Genomic DNA, 9492 nt, shown 5'->3' with positions numbered 1-9492 from the left:
AAACAATCCAATCCTGCAACATAAACTAAATGGTGGCAGCAACTGTTCAAGGTGTTATTCGTTGAAACCCTCCAAAGCTGTATACACTCATTTTCTTTAAACACTGCAAGGGCCCATACGGTGTTCCCATTAGGGTTAAGTTCCTCGCTGTGTTATTTTGCTGATTTCACGTTGCCTGCACTATTGTGCTTGTTTTAACTTGGGACAGTTCAGCTGCTATGATGTATTAGAGTGTCAGACCAAAAGCTAATCTGTTTCTTTGGCAGCCGGTGACATTAAATTGACCTGAATTCTTTCTGCTGGTTGCACATTGTCCATAGTTCAGAGCGTCCTTAGTGACAGACTTCTATCAAGAAAGAGCCCTGAAAGTGACCAATCAGAATGAGTATCGAAACAAGCAGTGTAGTAATCTTGTGTAACTTCCGTGTGCTATGCTCTAATGGGAGACAAGTATCAAATACACGTGATTTCTTTAAATATAAAATCAGACAAAACATTGTCACGTTTATAGTCGATGCTCTATTGATCAAACTCAATTTTTTGTTCCATGTGAGTGTGCTGTTAAGTGGGTGAGTGAGGCTGTGAGAAGCAGCAGGGTTCCTGGATGATATTTTGTCCCACCAACGCCATCTGCACTGTTGGAACAGCTCTCCCTTTTTAAGCAGTGGCTACATCTGTTTGCGAATTCTCTCACACTGTTTACACAAATCCCATCATGCATGTATATGTGTGTGTGTGTGTGTGTGTGTGTGTGTGTGTGTACCTCTTGTATTTCTGCAATGACAGTTTTCAAATGAACACTTTTAAGGTGAGGACATCTGTGGGACATATGAGGTGAAGATGGCAGGCCCTCGCTTTGAGGAAAAGAGTTGGATTTATGGTTAAAATGTAGATTTATTATTAGGGCTAGGCATGTAGCACTGAGCCAAAGTTTGAAAAGTGATTTATTACTTAATTAATCAAGGACACCAGCAGCTGCATGTGCTGATGATGCACTTGTTGAAGTGCTTAAATTAGACCTTCAAAGGCCAGCTTACAACATTTTCTGTATGTAGTTATGAATTATTTGTTAAGTAACTTAATTAATGAATAATGTCTCTCATCTACTAGGCTTCTCTTCTGTGGTTACGGTAATTGAAATGTCATTAATTTGCCATAAGCAACTTTATCTCCGATTAGCCGAGAAGTATTCTTTTACATCCATTATTTAGGGATTTTATATATCTTTATATATTTTTTCTGGAATTCTTCAGTTGTGTTTGAATTAGACGCAAGTGGTTATCAGCAGTCCACACATCAGTTGTAGCTTTCTGATTTATAGTTGGATGTACTGTAGGTATAAGGCACCACCTCAAGCCTAGATAAGCAGTGGCTCAGTAAGTCGGGGCTTGGACTGGGAATCGTAGGGTCGCCGGTTCAAGTCCCCGAACCAACTTGAAATATGGAAAGTGGACTGCTACTTGGAGAGGTCCCAGTTCACCTCCTAGGCCCAGCTGTGGTGCCCTTGAGCAAGGCACCGGACACCTCCAATCCAATATCACAAGCTTTACGCAAATAGTTCCTACATTAGCTGTATCAACATCCTTTTATCTACCTGGTAACTCTTGTGTCTTCTGCTCCCATTTACCTCACTGCACCACCTTTCCGCTTAACCACCATGGGGTCCAGAGCATTCAGCCGCTCTGCGCCCCGTCTTTGGAACTCCCTCCCATCAGACATTTCTCTCCTTATTTTCAATTCACATCTCTTCACACTGGCATATCCACCCTGATCACATGACACATCCTCTGTTGTTATGGATTATATCGTCTTGTTTTTCTGCTGGTGTTTGGTTTTGTTTTTGTTTTTGTGTATCTTGTACAGCAACCTTGAGCGGCTTGAGAAGTGCCTCTATAAATAAAATGTAGTATTATTATTATTACTCTTACCTCGCCAAGTCTCTATACTGAATAACATGCCACTGCGCTGCAATCGCTGTGTTTACATCCTTTCATTCACTGGAATAAAGTGGCAATTGAAGCAAGTACTGTGTAAGGTTTGCAATGGAGATCGCTTTTAAAGACAAGTGGAAGGAAAAGATTACCAAGCATATTTTCAACTTCCTTTATGTTGTCTTCACTCTAAACTATCTATACCTGCATCTGAAACATGTCGGACAAAACACAATCAGTTCTTCATATATCTAAATGTTATCTCTAGCTTCTGTAGCACCAACTAGTTTCTGAAGTGTTGCGTGTAGGCTGTAAAGCTACGCCATAACACCCTAAGGCTATATGAATCCACCTTAAGTGTTGAAGATGTAGTAGTGTTACAAATGTGTGTCAAGGGTGTTAGTAGCAATGCAGCCAATATAACAGCAGTGGAGTTCTACTTGTGATTTAATTTGCATTAAGTGCTTACAATCCGCACGCCTATTCCCACCACCAAGTGCGTTTGCTCGCTGTGTAGAGTTATGTAAAAAAAAGAAGAAAACTTCCAGTCATGTTTGGGAAAATAAACACATTGCATACTCTACTCTAAGCCTCAAGTTATTTTTTCTCTCCTCCTCGCAGTAAAAAGGCTTATATAGGGAGATAAACCATTTAGCAGATGAGCTCACAGCTAGAAGCGGTGCGCCATGGTTTGGTGGTCCTGAGCCATATCAGGACACCATTTGGTCCATGGTTCACCCCGCTGGGTAATAATACTATTCACTGGAGCTTGTGCGGGAGGTGGAGCCAGTCATTGGGGCTCTCTGCTGGAGCTGTTACCTCCGCGACCCTGACGGAAAAGCGGGAGAAGATGGATGGATGGATGGACTCTGCTGCTCCCGTGCCCTTGCCATCTGGGGATTTAATGAGCCCAGAACGTCCTTGTTGATGCCAACCAATTGCAGAGCTCGCACCCAGTCCTCCTGGTTAGTCAAACTCGACGGATGCAGAGAAACATACTGCAAGATGTATGGAGAAAGCCCTGCATGAGGTGAATACTACTGGAGCATTACACTCTCAGTCAAACCTACACAGCTATATACACTCTGCATTCTCTCCATGTATCTCTACACTGTACATCATCAATCTGATAGTTAGAACCGTAATTGCTTCAAAATTAAGGATGTAGTCCAATGCTACAGAGAGCGCTCACACATGACTGAGAAGCTTAACAGCGTTGCGTTATCTTAGTTAAACATCTGCAATTAGCAAGCCACACTGCTCCACTTTTCATTAACCCCTAAAACATCTCAGGGGTCTACTTCCAAACTCTCCGTAATCGAGTGAAGTTTGTTTTTCTCTAAAGTTATTTTTCCACAAGGACATCTGATAAGACTCCATGCTGGGGAGGAGGAGGAAAAAGGGCACGGTGAAGGCAGTTTACAGCTCCAAGTCTGGTTGAACTACTTTCTATTGCAGTATGTGGCAAAAAAAAAAAGAAGATCAATACTGAGCTCATGTTGTGCCCTGCTTTGAGTGGTGTCGTCTTCACAGACCTATCTGCCTAGTGCACTGATGGTGGTGAAATCCTCCCTGTGATGGAGGACTTAAAAGCAACAGAGCTCTCCTAAAAGGCCTGAGAGGGGCTCTGTCAAAGCCCTCTTGTGATGTTCTTAAGGCTTGGAGAACCAAAAAAGATTTCAAGTTCTATTTATTTAGTTTTTTGGAGAAAAAAAAAAGTATTCTTCTGTCATTCTGTATGATTGTATGGTTCCTGTGTAATTCCAAAATCTTGTTGAAAAATGTTTCGATCTCTTTGGCAAGGAGATACACTGCCAACGCAGGAAATAGTTTGATGTTTTATTTCAATTTTTATAATTCACTTGGAGATAAATCTATTTTTGTATTATTCATCCTTTCAGCCTCTGGGCATTCTGATGAAGTGGCACAGGAAAGTTAATCATCATAATAAAATGATGCAAGTATTACTTTAATATTGCATTATGATTGCGATTGGTGAACTGAAATGACTGAGCTCATGTATTGTATTGTGTGCAGTATTTAAGTACTTAGTTAATAAACTGAAATAAAAACAAGAAAATGTTGGTGCCAATACAAAGGAACTAAATCCCCTATCAAATTGTGAACAGAGGGGAGCTTTGACATGCTTTAAATCAAATTATAGACCATCTGGTGCTCTCCTACTAATTGATTTATGCTGATGCTAGAATTCATTTGATCCAACATTGGTTTTATCGGGTATCAAACTCATTTTAATGACTCATTTTTAAAGTCCATCCAAAACACCGTTACAGGACTCAGTGGAAAGGGAAAGGAGAAACACAACATAATCTTGTATAAAGAACAGGACAGCCATTACAGAATTTAAATTTGGAAAACCTTCATCTTAACTTTGTGGTCATTTCTCCATGTGTCCATATATCTAAGAGGAGACTAAAAGGCACTTATCTTTCATGCATTCAGACACTATTTCTATACGGTTGATGCGACTCGCTCTTTGTATTATTTTTTGTATTTGTTCTCATGAGAAGCGTTCTGCTTCTTTGAGCCATGGAGAAACTGAGCACACATATGAGAAAATAATCAAAGACCTTTCCGAGAAATGTGGCGCACAATAGCACAGCCAAACACAAACTAATTAGCCATTTTCTCCAGGCTTTCTCTTTACTGACACCACACAGATAAAAGTGACTTTGGAAGGCTTCTTAGTCGTCTCTTTGACCAAGCAGACTTTGTCAACATAATTTAATTACTTCCTCATTGGTCACAAAGGGCTTGCTTATTGATCTCTCTATTTTATATGCCTTTGATTTGGTTTCTAACTTTGTGAGACTTTGGCAGTTATGCCCCGCAGTTGGAAATAGCTAATGAGGAGTTTTGTTTGTGCCTGCTGATTTTTTTAACACCCCATCACTGCCAGCCATTCTTGTTTCCCTCTTCTTTCTCAGCTCGCATAATGTGCCATTCAGGAGACCCTAAAACTGTGCCACAAAATCTGCACAGAGGTGATCTTCTCTGTCTGCGCCTCTTCCAGCTGAGACTGTAATTAACTTGCACTGATTGAGCCATCAAGCCCACTCGACGTGTGCTCCCGCTCATTTAAATCCCACTGACGAATCAACGTGAAATTCAAGGCGTGCTGCTGTTTGGTTGATGATGGTTTACTTCTTCCTTTCTTTCAAGTCATACTGTGTTTTTTTATTTCACACGATTGTGTGTAAATTCCACCAAAGGTGACGGAGAAAGACTGCATAAGGATTAAACAAGGGCTGAAACAAACAGTCACACAAACATGGTTTAATCCAGAGAGCTTCATTAGCAGTGATTCAGAGTCATCTCTCAAAGCCTCATAGGCCCGGGCTCAGTGTTTGACATACCACTCAGTCAACATGGACGCCTCCCATTTGGCCAAATTATTAGAGATCAAAAAACACTCGTCAAAAGCCTTGCGACTTAGTTTTACATTTCCAGCCAGCGGGTTTGTCTTGGGGTCGGACGGGGATTGTAAGAATTGTTTAGGCCAATTATGCAAGTAAAAAAAGCTGTGTTTATTGCCCTGTAGGAGCTAAACTACAGCTCACTGATGCTATCAATTTTATTCAGAAAGTTCATATTCAGTTGATGGACTTTCTCAGAGGATTCAGATCTTGAGAGTTTTTTATTTAAAGCAGTCACAGTGGCTTTACTCTTTCTGAGAGGCATTTGTTTATAACTGGAAATTATCATTACTATCTCATATGTCAACTTCGTTTGATTTAAATATTAGAAATCACATATGCCATCATTCACAGAAGGGACTAGCATCACTGGACTTCTCATGTGGCTTATATCAACATTATAACCTGAAACTACAGAAAACATTTCTTCAATTCAATAACAACACAGCCACCTGGACAACTCATCTGCTTTTGCAGTTGAAGAATGTGGGAAGAAAAACATGAATGACCTGGAATTCAAAAGGACACAAAAAATGGACAAAATCCTGACTCACTAGTGTCTGTGTCCCTTCGCTGTTCTTCAAAGTTTATGTCAAAAATGTTTTCATCCAAGACAACATTTCCTTTCTCTTTGCAGCACTGCTACCATGAAGTTAAATGTAGTGCACAGACAGTAGCTGCATATCTGACACAGAGCAGACATCGGAGGTACAGATATTGTTCCTTGTGCTCATGAGACTCATGAGAGGAGAAGCTTAAGATTCTGGGCATTGTTTGGGAAACAGCCCGGAATGAAATTAGGAGAGACAGCAGTGAAATGAATCCTGGTTGGTCTCTCGCTTCAGATAATAGGATAACAACAAAAGGCAGCAGAGCATAGGGGAATCTGTCAGCGGGAAGTTAGGTTCTGAATCTGCGGGAGAGGAGCAAAGAGATGCAACGGGTTCACAGCAAAAGTATTTGATTGGGGATGAGAGAGTGCCAGAGTTTCCTTCGAGGACCGTGCATCTAATTGCTTTTGTTATGGATGCACCAGCAGGTGTCAGCAAAGCAAATGCTAAGTAGGACACACGCCAAACCGCCCCCTTACATGAATTATTCACCCCCTCTGATGATACGTTAGGCAAAACTGGAGAGTAAGAAAGAAAAAGTCAGAGTACAAGCTACTGATGAGGGAGAATGAGCTCTGTGATCTCCATCCCTGCTCCATGCACACAACCCCTCCAATGAACAAGTTTACATCACATCCAGAGACAATAATGTGTTTTGTATTTTCCTCAAGTTATATGATCTGATGATTTGGTGTATTATGTATCAGGAGAATAAGACAAATGACACATTTGACCGTGTCGACATGACTCACTGTCTCAGATATCTAGCAGCAGGGGACCCGAGTCTTACACTGCTTTTGATATCGCTGTCACACAGAGAGAGTCGCATGAAAGACACAGCCAGCAGTTTGAACATGACATTGACTCATGTTCTGAACTACAGGAAAATAAACACATCAATCAATGTTTATAGAAATCCAACTGTCTGCAACTCGATTTAATAAGTGTTCTTGATGAGGATAAATAACTTATACTGAAGCTTTCAATCATGTCATATGATCTTTGACGAGAGTTTGGGTCATCGTGAAATTGTAGAGACGTTTTCCCTCATCTTAAAGGGAAGATTGACTAAAGCCATTAAAATGCTCCATTTATTCAACAACTCCATCTGGTGATAGTCATGTGAAATGATGGAAGGCTCGACAACAGACACTAAACTGACCTTGTGTTTCTTTTCTCCACTGCTGTTACCAACATAAGGCTAGCTTTGAACCTGATATATACAGAGTCTGAACCATCACTGAGAATTGAAACATGATCTGTTGAGTGTTTGGTGACTGTGAAAAAGCACAACGCATCCATTCATGTATGATTTGACTAGGGTCTGATCTTGCATTTCAGGAGACATTAATGCCGTTTCGATCAGAAATATATTTGTGTGATCCTGAGTGAGTGATACTAAGGTACATTGTTTCCAGTAGAGTACAGAAAAATAAGTAGCTCTCAATTCAAATTATTGCCTCCGAGTATTTGGCATTTGGCTAGAAAGCTACAAAAATTGGATTTAAGAGGCTTGTTCAGTAATTGGACAATATAGAAATATCACAAGTTCTGTACTTTTCTAGAGAAATCTAGTATGATGGCGTTAACAACACTTCCGATCAAAATTACAGCCCCGTCCATTTCCGGGGGGATATCCTGCGTTAGAGCGAAATGGAAAATAATAGTCCTTAAATATGCTGAGTCATATATTGCACCTCAAACATCAAAAAGATCCCAGTTTCTTTACTTCCTCTACAAAATTGGTAAGTAAAAGAAGCATCTTATTCAGAAATCACAGTTTCAGTGTAAGCCTGCTGCCTGCAACTCACCCACCGGACATTAATCCCCTATTTATTCGGAGCTCCGTAAAACAAAGCTGCCTCTGCCATCTGACCGTCTATTTGACATGATGTTTATATTTTTGAGTAATTATACAGTTTTGGATGAACAGAAATTCGGAACTTTGGTAAGAGGGCGCAGCACCCTGTTATCCGGTTTAGACAAAACCCTGCTGTATATGTGAACAGAAATCTACCACCTGACAAAAGCTCTCATTTGACAAGTTAATACCTGATGCTTCCTTATACCATCCATGTTGTATAGTATCATGGACTAATTCATAGAATCTCCTGTAGATACCCAAAGTGGTAATTATAGATAGTTTGTCACGAAGATGGAGGCCGGAGGATGTGTCGGGTGGATTGGCAGCCGTCTCCAGTGTAGTGTCAGATCTATTTGCATGCCCATACGGCCCCAGTGCTGCTTTTAGCCAACAGCTGTCTGTCTCATGTCGGCTAGATGCTAAAATCTCTATTTCACTGTCACTTTTTCTGTCTTTTTTACAGTCTCCCTCCCAGGATGAAGAAAGATGAGAGTATGACTGACAAGTAACAAACCATGTACACACATAATAGTAATAAAATATTGAAGGAGTAAAGATTGTGGCTCTCAGCTTTTTAATTTATGCCCCAACCTGTTGCTTTATCTCACTCTTGCTTCCTTTTTGGCTTTCATTTCCGGGTAATGTCGTTTTTTTGGGGGGGGTTTTTTCAGGGCCAACAGATGGCTAAAAGCATTTCAAATCATTGTCAGCGCTGACCTTTCTTTTGAAAATTGGGCCGCAGGCAGGATATATATAATAAGAGATTGTGGGTGTGCATGTGTTTCAGCGAGTATTTATGTGTGCATATGAGCAAGATCCATCTCCACAAATTAAAAATAACATTGTTATTAGAATGCCACGGCCATTACCCTTCATTTCTCTAGAAGAAAAAAATAAGCCAGTTTACAAAAATCTATTTGCAAAAGGTCACACCAGACAGTCCAACGCTTTCATTTTAATTTTGAACCGCCCTTCGATCTCTCTCTTTCTCTCCGTTTTCCTCCTGAGCATTTCTCATCAGACAAACAGAGCCTGTCTTTGCTTTCTAAAGCAGGCACAGCGAGCAGCTATCAGCCTGTCACATCTTATCTGAGTTTTCGCCTTCGTACCAGGGAGAAGAGACGGAGCTCCAGAGGAATCATAGCTCTGTGTATTCTCAACCATTAAATAATAATAATAAAAAACAAGTTCTGTCCTGGCCACCTGTTTCCACCTTTTCCAAGGAGTTGAGGATTATTTTTGGTCGCTACAGTTGAGTAGACACATTTTTCACAGGTCCATAGAGTTTTTCTGGGTCGCCTGAGGAAAGAACGCTGCATCTGGCTGAGTTTGGATACGGACACACAAATGTCTTCAAATGGCAGCCCTCATTCAGTCAAATCTAACTGAAATGCCAGTTGTAATTGTTTGTTTTACAAAACAGCTGCTGATAACACTGGCAGAGATTACCAACATCCCCTTGGAGTTATTTTCCATGTTGCATATTTCAATGGAGACTTTTTGTCAGACGGAGTCTTCCAAATTTGCACATTCAACACCAAATGCGTATTTTAGTACTGGGCTAAAATGTTTCCAAACAAAATCAGATTTTCTATTTTCACTTTTTGAGTGCTGTAGCTTCTGTGCAATGCCTTTTAGTATATGAGGAC

This window comes from Eleginops maclovinus, chromosome 3 (genome assembly GCF_036324505.1).
Source record: "Eleginops maclovinus isolate JMC-PN-2008 ecotype Puerto Natales chromosome 3, JC_Emac_rtc_rv5, whole genome shotgun sequence".
In the NCBI taxonomy this organism is placed as follows: Eukaryota; Metazoa; Chordata; class Actinopteri; order Perciformes; family Eleginopidae; genus Eleginops; species Eleginops maclovinus.
The sequence above is the reverse complement of the archived record's forward strand: the minus strand, read 5'-3'. Positions refer to the sequence as shown.